We start from the raw sequence: 13,151 nt of genomic DNA, 5'->3' as shown, positions 1-13,151 counted from the left end.
CAAGGGTCTCAACTTAGCTTGGAGAATAAGCTACACTTCTTTTCTAGAGAGAAGATAGAGAAATTCTCTAGGAATTGTAAGGAATGAAATGAAGAAGTCTTCTAGGTTAGGTTACAATACTAACTCTAGGTTATTGAAGAGTAGCTTCTTTTATAGAGCCAAGATCCTTAATTTGTTTGTGAATAGGTTTCTAAATCCTAATCCAAATAGGGATAGGGATCTTGATTTCTCCTGGATTTAGTAATCCCTTTTTGCACATAATTTTGACAAAATCATTTTGAGTCAACAACTACAAACAAGACTTGAGGAATTAAGAATTTCGCTAGGTAAACTCATAATTTTCTTTAAAGTTTTTAAACATCTACACAACCCCTTCCCCAAGGACTTTTACTTGCTCATGAACAACACCCATGGGTTCATTCAATTATGTTTAAGACTAATTTAATTAGCTTTAAATTGCTTATCAATAATAATGAGAATCAAATATTATTTTGAAATATGTTCTATATAAAATTACAATAGTTAAGGAATACCATGTAACTTAGGTATTGGAAGGTGGAAGGCTTGGCCTTTATACCAGTATTGGAATCTTCACATTGTGTATAGTGTCACTCCAAATTATAGACCCAGATAAACGCTTTGTAATTTCTTTTGGATAACTCCCTGACAAAGTAACCTTAAAAGATTTCTTCTCATTCTTGTTTTTGAACAATAAAATATTGGGAGAAACCTCGATAGATAAACCCTTTTCTGATTCGATTTGCGCCCTGTAAGTTGCTGAACCGTCCCCAACATTCATAGCAGTACGATGATATACACCGTTGAAGTTGGTAGTGTTAAGATTTGGTCGGACATCAAGATTAATGGTAGGGTAATTGAGTCCATCTTTTCCGGTTGTCGGTGAAATTGTTGAGCAGTCGTTAGTTTTGTTACCTGTTATTTGAACTAATCTCGAACCATTGTATCCAATCTTGCAGAGGAAACTTATGTAGGCAGCTTCATCGATGTCGAAAACAAGGCCGGGATTCAATGCTGCTGTTGGGTTAACCATTCCAGCTCCATATGCATATTCTGCATCTTTGTCCTTCACCCCTAGGGGTTTTGCTGAAACCAATACATGTAAGATAATGTTACAACATACACCTGAACACATTAATTATTCCATAAAAATCAGAAATAATAGTTATTATATGTAGACCACTTGGGATGCATCGAAGCTAAGTGCATTCATAACAATGGTTTTTTGTTATGGTTTTTAATGGGTCCCACTCAAGAGATAAAAAGCAGCAAAGCACAGACTTTTTGCACGTTAGGCGCACATTCAGCTCCCAAACTGGCGCGTCAACTACATGTTTTTTTCCCTTTTTAGTAAATGCGTCAAAATGTTGGTTTTTTTTTTCCTTTTTCCTTCTCCTCTTTGTTTCCTCTTTCCTAGTTGGCACATAAAATCCATGAAAAATACATAACTGATATAGATGCTCTAACCTGTAGTCATCAAAGCTGACTTGACTATAGCAGGTGACCAGTCAGGATGTAAAGACTTAACATAGGCGGCAGCAGCAGAAACATGAGGACAAGACATAGATGTTCCCGATAAAATGTTGTAGTCTGAGGTTCTTGTATCATCTACATCCCCACTTATAGAGGTCAAAGGTGAAAATGCAGCCAATATGTTCAACCCCGGTGCTGATATATCAGGCTATACATGCATGTACAACAACATTATGATGTGTGAGATGAGATCGAGTACATATAATAGATGGTTTCACTTTCGTGATCGATAAATACAGAATCAAATTAAAATAGAGAATTTAAAAAATTCTGACCTTTAAGAGATTAGGGGCTCGATATTGGGGTCCTCTAGATGAAAAAGAGGCCACGAATGTCTCTTCAATATTGACAACTTTTGTTGGGTGAATCACTGCCGTTGGTTGCCTGCATGATATTTCGATGTGTACATAATGCTATATATAATATATTAATATATTAAATTATAAGTGCTATAATTTTTATTTTTTTTAAACTTACGTTGTGAAGTTGATATATTTGCCAATTTTATCGTTAATATCTGAAAAATTAACAACAGTAGCGGGCATTCTAAAGGGAAATGCAACATCCAAAAAATCAATAGTTGAAAAGATAATTCCTTTAGCTCCGGCGCTCTGTATAAGCTGATCTTGTCGACTATTTGTCAGGCAATACAAAATCTTGTCCTTCACTTTAGTTTTGTTAGGTGCACCGATGTCACAATTCCTGTATTAACATAATATTCCTCCAATCTATAAATTAATGTGGTTGAAAATGGAAAATTATAGTAGAATAAAAATAAATAAATTTAGACATCTAACTAAAATAAATGATTAAACAAAGAAGAAGGTTAAATGTAGAATTTCTTACATGCTTAAATCTGCTTGTTCTCCATTTAGAAGTGGGAATGGACCGCTGTTAACTAAGTTGAAAGAAATTCCCTTTCACACAATTATGAGAGATGGAATTGATTAGTTTGTGTTAGATTAAAAATGTAATTATCTCATAATTAATTAATGAGGGAGGGGAGAGGAGGGGCTTACAGAGAATGTTTGTCCATCACCCAATTGAAGTTGAGTCTCCAGGTGTCGATTGGTGGAAGCAGCGGCAACCGTGAAGATCCAAGGAGCCACATTTTCAACCGTCGTCCACAGGCCACGATTTCCGGCGGAGCAAGAAGTGAGTATCCCCTTTTGCATGGCATGGAAGGAGCCAATTGCGATAGGATCGATATTATAGGATGACGCCGGGGCGCCTAGGGACACCGACATTATATCCACTCCGTCAGCAATGGCGGCGTCAAACGCTGCGAGGATGTCCACGTCCTCACACAGGTCTTTGTCGCAGGCCTTGTACATAGCTATACGCGCCGCCGGCACTCCGCCGCGGGCTGTTCCGTTGAGGAGACCGTAGAGGTTTGCGCCTTGGTGCAGTGAACCGGCGACGATGGAAGAGGTGTGCGTGCCGTGGCCATCGAAGTCGGCTGGGGAAGTGCTCCTGTTATTGGGATTAACAAGGCTGAAGGCTTGGGCACCAATAACTTTGCTGCATAAACAAATAAAATTCACATTTATAAAATCTCAATCATTCAAACCAAAGATGAGTGAAAAGAATTAATATATAAGTCAAAGATATTATAGTGAGATTAAGGGCCATGTGCAATTTTAATGGTATTAATCATTTCCCTTTAATATCCAAAATAGTTGATTAGACTAGTTTTCACAATACACACGTTAAGAACACTAATCTCACACACATTAAGCACAAAACCAGACACCTTAAGCATAAAACTAATGCACCAAGTTTCAACAACTACTCACATTATGAACACTAATCGCAGGCATATACTAAACATAAAACTCACCCACCTTAAGCACAAAACTCACGCATAAGCACAAAACTCATGCACATTAAGTTTCAACACTACAGACATTAAGTACACACACGCACCATAAGCAAAAAACTCACGCACCATAAGCACAAAACTCACGCACCTTAAGTACAAACTCACGCACATTAATCACCACACAACTTCACGGGAAACACTCAACCGCTCAGAAACTTAATTATATATATAAGGTCAGGTTCCGAACCTTGCTTTCCGTGCAGACGTGCAGTCATGCACCATTAAATTGACATAAATACACTATAAAGTGTCTGAAAATACAACATTTAGGAGGTGAAATTTATACATACTTGTTGCATCCGGTGAAATTTAATCCCTTTTGGCATTTACCCTTCCATTTAGCAGGTGGAGGTCCTATGCCATTATCATTGAAGCTTGGTGACTCAACCCAAATTCCTACCAACATCAAATATATCCAAATAATTAATTAACTAGCTATACATGGAAATCAAATTACATGATTTTGTTCACTAAATTTTTTTGTAGTTATTAATATTGATATTACCTGAATCGATGAGACCTATAATAATATCGCTTTCTACTTGTAAATTTCTCTTTACAGTTATTGGCATTTCTAAAAAATCCCAAGAATGTGTAGTATGAAGCTTTCGATTAACACTTGGAAATACTGACACAACTCCAGCTTTTTCTGCAATTTTAAAAATGATACTAAATATTTTGATAACCTCATAAAAATAAAAATAAGACAAATATAAAGTAAAGGAGTGCTAAAATTCTTCAAACCAGATAATATCTTAGCTTCATGAGGGAGCAACTTTGCTGCCAATGCATTAAAGCTTCTTCCATACGTATGTATCTTTGACTGTCGTGCTATACTTTCACTGGGATGTATATCAAACAAATGGAGATCAGAAGAAAATAATGAATTACTAGTACTATTAATATGTGCATTGCACAAAAATAAGTATCCAAAATTAGGCCAAAACTTGTGTATGACCATCTCATGGATCCTTGTCCGTGAGACAGGTGGGGTCAAGATGAATAATACTAATCAAGAATAAAGTTTTTATTACTTATATGAGAAAATGTAATATGTTTGAAAAAAATATAAAAGTATTACATTTTTCTCCAAGAGTATTAAATTTTAATTCCCTTACATATTATAAGGGACACACGATATTCATGATTAGTATTACATTTTTTAGTATAAGTATTACATGTTCATATTAATTCGACACACCTCATCAAATAGATAAAGATCCGTTAGAAGGTCTCACCCAAGTATAACTGTATAACCTCGAAAATTGATGCTTAATGTGAAAATGATTATACTATAGGTTTTCAAAAAAAATGATTATACTACAATAATTTTAAAAATAATGACTAAATATATAACAGGAATCAAATAATCTATATTATATTAAAATAGTTAATGTGAGTGTGTGTGTGTGTGTGTATATATATATATATATATATATATATATATATATATATGTGTGTGTGTGTGTGTGTGTGTGTGTAGATTATCTATATATACATATTTCTAATAACCATATATTTGTTTACGTAAATATGTAAATAATACTGCATATATAGAGTAAAATATATTTAGTTTAATATAATATTTAATTAAGCAAATTATTTTGGCAAGTAATGTATTAAAGTAAATACAATTACGTAAATTCATTTTTAGTATTTCTTATTTCACTAACATAATATTTAATGGTATAAGTTTATATTTAGCATTAAAAACAATAAAGTACTATACAATAATTTTAACATCATGTACAACTTTACAAGCACAAAAAATACAAATATAAATTAAGAATAATATAACTCTCATTGATTCTAATAAGTTTCAGGTAGATTAGATAATAGAAATGGATAATCCGGAATATTACTCTCCAATTGCTTGGGACAGAATGTTATCATGAACAGCCGACAATGATATTTTAGATCCTCTCGACGGCAATGCTCCCATATACACAATGTATGGCTATCACAAATGGTCACAACATAAAGATAGATAAACAATGATCGATCAAGGTGGTAAGAAGTTATAATTTCAGATCAGATTAATATATTTATGATTAAAAAAAATTAAACTACCATCTACATTTTCGTTCGATCAGTAATCGACTAATCGTGTGCTTCTTTTAGCAGTAACTAAAATTTCAAGAAGAAAGATAAAAATAAATATGTTATACCTTTTTTTTATCATCTCCTGATGCATTACACAATGCAAAAACTAGGCACAGATTGAAGAACAAAAAGAAAATGAAGGTATTGGGGTTACCCATTTTTTCGTAGTAATAACTCTAAAATGTGATGGAATTAAGTCAATAAATAAATGAAATGAAATGCATATGAACTTAATATCTTGCGATTTCATACTATAAATGATTTATATGAATAAAATAAGTCCATAAATGGTTTGCGTCAAATATGGCATATTATCAATAAAATTAATTTTATATATGTAAAATTTGTTGAAAGTGAATCTAGGCATATAATCATATAAAATTAATTGTATTAATACCAAAAAAAATATAAAATTAATTGTATATAATTTTCTGAGTTAGTAGAGAAATTCGCATCTACTACTGTAGGGTGTGCATATAAATCCCGCTTTGTGAACCAAGTCAAATTAAAGGATGACCACAATGAAGTAAACTAGTCGAGGTTGCTCATATAATTGACCGGCTCAAAACAATAACGTCAATAGACTGCTCCTGCTAGGAGTCAAACTTGCAATCTTATGATTACTAATGAAGTTAATAGTCTGACAAACTTGATTAGGGTTGCGTCATAATTTTATAATAGTTGATCATATGTGAAACCGCCTAACGTGAATCAATGTAATACTTTTAAATTAAAATGTAATTTTTAAATATAGATTTACGAAAATATATTACAATTTTGTTAAAAAAAATAGTCCATGTCATATATACGATGGTCTTACACAAGATTTTGTGATTTTTAATTTATTGGGTGTGTTAGATGTGAATTCAAACATACATACGATCATATTGGTTTTTCCCTTTTGTTTTAATTCAGTGAAAATATTATTTTCAAGATTATATTTGATAAATAATGAGAAATTTTAAATTTAGTACTTAAAAAATTGTGCAAAATCTATATACTATTAATATAAAAAAAATCATTCATTTTAATTTTTTGCCCAAAAATAGTGTTAAGATTTGTGTAATATTGTAAAATAGTAAAATGCAATTTCTAATAGAATATATTGTTATTAAATTTTGTATTTGTATTACAATTCTACATTCAAAATGCTATTCTAATATTGTAAAATAGTGTAATAGAATATATTGTTTCCTACTTTTCTATTCATACTACAATTCTACATTAAAATTTCTATTCATAATACAATACAACAATATTAAATTTAAAAAATTATTTTTTAAAAAAATTACTTTGTATCATGTAACTATATTAGATTGAAAACGTTATAAAATATTGTAGAAAATTTTTACATATCAATCATCTATACTATTAAAAAAATAAAATATTTCTTTTTAACTTCCCGTCCAAACTCGTAATAATAATTATGTTATTTCGCTTAAAAGGGAAAAATGCAAAAGAATCAGTAATATAAAGAATTTATAAGGAAGATTGTGCGAAAATAATGGAAACAAATGCGATATTAATAATTTACCACCCAGAACTTAATAATAATAAGTTTATTTCGCTGAAAAAAGGAAAATGGAAAACAATTAGTAATATCTAGAATTTATTAAGAAGATTTTGTGTAAAGATGGAAAACAAATAAAGCAAGAATCTCATTTTTTAACTTCTTAAGTTTTGTAATTAAAATGGAAGATTTTGCATAAAAGGAAGAATCGGTAATTCAAGAATCCATTTCTTCTATACTTATTTCTACGCATTATTATACTATTTATTACGGATAATTTTGCATAAAAAATTTGGAAACAATCGGTTATATATAATTTAGATTCGAATTACAGTACATACACTTTCCTATTTGTAATACAATTCTTCTCCCAAAGTCTGTCCAATGAACTATCGAGCTAAATCCGTGCGGGTACAATTCTACCCATACAAATATAATACTTTCCTAACCTTACTACAATTGTACATCAATTTCATTCCCACTTAATTCCTACCTAATTCCAAATGCCACTAAATTCCTTAGTTTGGTTGGAAGGAATTGCAATTCCACGGAAAGGTCCAATATTTATTATACACTGAAAGTGTTTTAGTATATTCCTTTTGTATCCTTGTATCCTTCTATATAATAAAATCATAACTTTTGGCCCATCAAAACATTGTATTTTCCCGCCAATATAAAGTGACGTCGTTTTGGGACAATATTTTTTCGGAAAAAGGGTCTAATTGCCACCCTAAGGGGACTGGATAGTGCAATTGGTCACCTAATATCAATACCAAAAACTTCATTCAAATCTCCTAAATCGGTAAAATTGTTCAATTAAGGCTAAAGTGACTTGTTTATCGGGTTAAACTGATGTGGTGTTGACACATATCTTTTATATTTTAATTTTTAAAATAAATTTATTTTTATTTACTAAATAAAAAACATTATTTAAAAAAAAAAAAAACAAAACAACCACCGGACAGCCGGTGGCTGTCTTCTTCACGGACAGCTGTGGCTATTCGGAGAGGATCGGACAACCACAGACGCAGCCCTCGTTCCAGATCTAGAAGCTTAGGCGGCCTTGAACATCTTCTTTAGATGACCGTGGCTGTGCGTGAATAACTATTTTTTTAAATAATATTTTTAATTTTAGTAAATAAAAATAATTGTTTAAAAAATTAAAATATAAAAGACACGTGTCAAAAAGTAATACTAATCAAGAATAAAGTTTTTATTACTTATATGAGAAAATGTAATATGTTTGAAAAAAAATATAAAAGTATTACATTTTTCTTCAAAAGTATTACACTTTAATTCCTTTACTTATTATAAGGGACACACTGTATTCATGATTAGTATTACATTTTTTTTTTTTTGGTATAAGTATTACATGTTCATATTAATCCAACCAACTCATCAAATAGATAAGGATCCGTGAGACAGTCTCGACCAAGTATATCCTCCAAAATTGAGGCTTAATGTGAAAATTGTGATTATACTACAGGTTTTCAAAAAAATGATTATACTACAATAATTTAAAAAATAAGGAATAAATAAATAAATACATACATACATACATACATACATAGATATATATATATATATATATATATATATATATATATATATATATATATATATATATATAGGGTCGCACTCAGGTGTGGCGATCCCTTCCCGTGTGGTCATGTGATCGCGATTTTCAGAATACACCAACAGTTAAGTAAGATATACACCATCAATGTCAGGAAATGCACAAAAAAAAATGCACACGAATTAGGTACGCATCACCAACAACACACCATTAGGTGTGAGTAAAAACACCATACAGTGTTCGAAAATACACCATTGGGTTTGGTGAGTTATATGATGTATTTTTTGAGTCTATTGTGTATTTTTTGGTGTTTTTTTGCATTTCATTGTGGTGTGTTTCCCTTAGGGTTGCGTCACTTTGCATACAATCTTATGATTACTAATGAAGTTAATTGTCTGACAAACTTGATTAGGGTTGCGTCATAATTTTATAATAGTTGATCATATGTGAAACCGCCTAACGTGAATCAATGTAATACTTTTAAATTAAAATGTAATTTTTAAATATTGATTTACGAAAATATATTACAATTTTGTTAAAAAAATAGTCCATGTCATATATACGATGGTCTTACACAAGATTTTGTGATTTTTAATTTATTGGGTGTGTTAGATGTGAATTCAAACATACATATGATCATATTGGTTTTTCCCTTTTGTTTTAATTCAGTGAAAATATTATTTTCAAGATTATATTTGATAAATAATGAGAAATTTTAAATTTAGTACTTAAAAAATTGTGCAAAATCTATATACTATTAATATAAAAAAAAAATCATTCATTTTAACTTTTTGCCCAAAAATAGTGTTAAGATTTGTGTAATATTGTAAAACAGTGAAATGAAATTTCTAATAGAATATATTGTTATTAAATTTTGTATTTGTACTACAATTCTACATTCAAAATGCTATTCTAATATTGTAAAATAGTGTAATAGAATATATTGTTTCCTACTTTTCTATTCACACTACAATTCTACATTAAAATTTCTATTCATAATACAATACAACAATATTAAAATTGAAAATTTATTTTTTTAAAAAAATACTTTGTATCATGTAACTATATTAGATTGAAAACGTTATAAAATATTGTAGAAAATTTTTACATATCAATCATCTATACTATTAAAAAAATAAAATATTTCTTTTTAACTTCCCGTCCAAACTCGTAATAATAATTATGTTATTTCGCTTAAAAGGGAAAAATGCAAAAGAATCAGTAATATAAAGAATTTATAAGGAAGATTGTGCGAAAATAATGGAAACAAATGCGATATTAATAATTTACCACCAACTTAATAATAATAAGTTTATTTCGCTGAAAAAAGGAAAATGGAAAACAATTAGTAATATCTAGAATTTATTAAGAAGATTTTGTGTAAAGATGGAAAACAAATAAAGCAAGAATCTCATTTTTTTTCTTAAGTTTTGTAACTAAAATGGAAGATTTTGCATAAAAGGAAGAATCGGTAATTCAAGAATCCATTTCTTCTATACTTATTTCTACGCATTATTATACTATTTATTACGGATAATTTTGCATAAAAAATTTGGAAACAATCGGTTATATATAATTTAGATTCGAATTACAGTACATACACTTTCCTATTTGTAGTAATACAATTCTTCTCCCAAACTCTGTCCAATGAACTATTGAGCTAAATCCGTGCGGGTACAATTCTACCCATACAAATATAATACTTTCCTAACCTTAATACAATTGTACATCAATTTCTTTCCCACTTAATTCCTACCTAATTCCAAATGCCACTAAATTCCTTAGTTTGGTTGGAAGGAATTGCAATTCCACGGAAAGGTCCAATATTTGTTATACACTGAAAGTGTTTTAGTATATTCCTCTTTGTATCCTTCTATCCTTCTATATAATAAAATCATAACTTTTGGCTCATCAAAACATTGTATTTTCCCGCCAATATAAAGTGACGTCGTTTTGGGACAATATTTTTTCGGAAAAAGGGTCTAATTGCCACCCTAAGGGGACTGGATAGTGCAATTGGTCACCTAATATCCGTACCAAAAACTTCATTCAAATCCCCTAAATCGGTAAAATTGTTCAATTAAGGCTAAAGTGACTTGTTTATCGGGTTAAACTGATGTGGTGTTGACACGTATCTTTTATATTTTAATTTTTAAAATAAATTTATTTTTATTTACTAAATAAAAAACATTATTTAAAAAAAAAAAAAAAAAAAACAACCACCGGACAGCCGGTGACTGTCTTCTTCACGGACAGCTGTGGCTATCCGGAGAGGATCGGACAACCACAGACGCAGCCCTCGTTCCAGATCTAGAATCTTAGGTGGCCTTGACCATCTTCTTTAGACGACCGTGGCTGTCCGTGAATAACTATTTTTTTAAATAATATTTTTAATTTTAGTAAGTAAAAATAATTATTTAAAAAATTAAAATATAAAAGACACGTGTCAAAAAGTAATACTAATCAAGAATAAAGTTTTTATTACTTATATGAGAAAATGTAATATGTTTAAAAAATATATATAAAAGTATTACATTTTTCTTCAAAAGTATTACATTTTAATTCCTTTACTTATTATAAGGGACACACTGTATTCATGATTAGTATTACATTTTTTTTTTTTGTATAAGTATTATATGTTCATATTAATCCAACCAACTCATCAAATAGATAAGGATCCATTGACATAATAGCGTTAAAAACATTAAAGTACCATAATTTAAACATCATGTACAACTTTACAAGCACAAAAAATACAAATATACTTTAAGAATAATATAACTATCATTGATTCTTATAAGTTAAAGTTAGATTAGATAATAGAAATGGATAATCCAGAATATTACTGTCCAATTGCATGGAACAGAATGTTGTCTTGAACAGTCGACAATAATATTTTAGATCATCCCAACGGCAATGCTCCCATATACACAATGTGTGGCTATCACAAATAGTCACAAGGTAAAGATAGATAAACAATGATCGATCAAGGTGGTAAGAAATTTTAATTTCAGATCAGACTAATTTATGATTAAAAAAAATTTCTAAACTACCATCTACATTTTCGTTCGATCAGTAATCGATTAAGCGTGTGCTTCTTTTGAGAGTAATTAATATTTAAAGAAGAAAGATAAAAATAAATTTGTTATACCTTCCTTTCATCGTCCCCTGATGTATTACAGAAAGCAAAACTAGGCACAGATTGAAGAACAAAAAGAAAATGGAGGTATTGGGGTTACCCATTTTTTCGTAATAATAACTCTAAAATGTGATGGAATTAAGTCAATAAATAAATGAAATGGAATGCATATGAACTTAATATCTTGCGATTTCATACTATAAATGATTTATATGAATTAAATAAGTCCATAAATGGTTAGCGTCAAATATGGCATAGACCCTATAAAATTAATTTTATATATGTGAACTTTGTTCAAAGTGAATCTAGATATATAATCATATAAAATTAAGAGAAAATGATTAAATAGGCCCTCAAACTTTACCAAGAAAGGTTAGGATTAACTTCTCAATTAATCCCAATTAAAATTTAGATTTACGAGGTGTCACAGTGTTCAATCGGATTTTGTTCTTCATTCACTCCTTATCCTATAGGTGGTTGGTTCACATGAGTTGGTGTCCCTCCTTGTTGGTTTGGTGGTGTGTGCATATTAGAATTTCATCCTTGAGCCGCTCGTTGTGTATGATTTCTTCCACTTGAAGATGCCATATCATGCAATAGAATCGGTCCTCGTGTTGTTCGTCTTCGGATTGCTTTGTTAATCTCGAGTTCAAAGGCCAAAAGTCCTATGTTCCTCTTTGATATCTTGTGTGCATTCAATCCTAAGAAAAACGGGTCAACAAACTTTCTCGTCACAACTACAAGTAGTTGGTGAGGGTGAGTACAAACATAATGAAATGCAATAAAAACAAAGAAAAAGTAACAAGCATTCAAACAACGAACAAAGTCTAACTTCCAACTAGAAACAAATGGCTAAAACGTAATGCCATCCCCGCCAACGACACCATTTTTGATGTCATTTTCTTTTCGGTTGGTTTGGTTATATTAACAAGTGTGGGAGAAATGAATGAGTGTAAAGAGAAATGGTGCCAGAGAATGATGAGTGTTGGGTTTGTAGGTAAAGCATTTGGAGAAGATGCAATCGACACAGCGCGAGCGTGGTTGCCGGAGTGTGGTTCCATGGAAGAGAAAGATGCCGAACTCAAAGTGTGGGTTAAGCAAGTACGAAGTGAATAAACAAATGAAATGACAAAATTGACCCTGGTAAATCGGAGGTCTAACCGGAGTGTTGCCGGAAAACGGACGGAGGGACTAAAATGACTAAAAAGAATTATTTTCGGGGACTAAATCGATGATTAAGGAATTAGAGGACTACATTAACAGTTTGGCAATAATTGAGGGACCAAATCGTTGATTAACTCGAATATATATAATATTCAATTATATATTTCTCATGCCTAATATATCATATAAGATATATCTTATGGAAGTTGAGGTTTTGAACTCCTAT

At 30.7% G+C, this 13,151-nt stretch overlaps 1 pseudogene; it reads right to left on the bottom strand.

Annotated features, from left to right (window-relative positions):
• Positions 1-541: 541 nt before the first annotated feature.
• Positions 542-5,694, bottom strand: LOC109162672 (annotated as a pseudogene).
• Between the last annotated feature and the right edge of the window lie 7,457 nt (positions 5,695-13,151).

The sequence above is a fragment of the Ipomoea nil genome, unplaced genomic scaffold, assembly GCF_001879475.1.
Source record: "Ipomoea nil cultivar Tokyo-kokei standard unplaced genomic scaffold, Asagao_1.1 scaffold2957, whole genome shotgun sequence".
In the NCBI taxonomy this organism is placed as follows: Eukaryota; Viridiplantae; Streptophyta; class Magnoliopsida; order Solanales; family Convolvulaceae; genus Ipomoea; species Ipomoea nil.
Note: the sequence above shows the minus strand (reverse complement) of the source record. Positions and strands in the feature narration are given on the sequence as shown.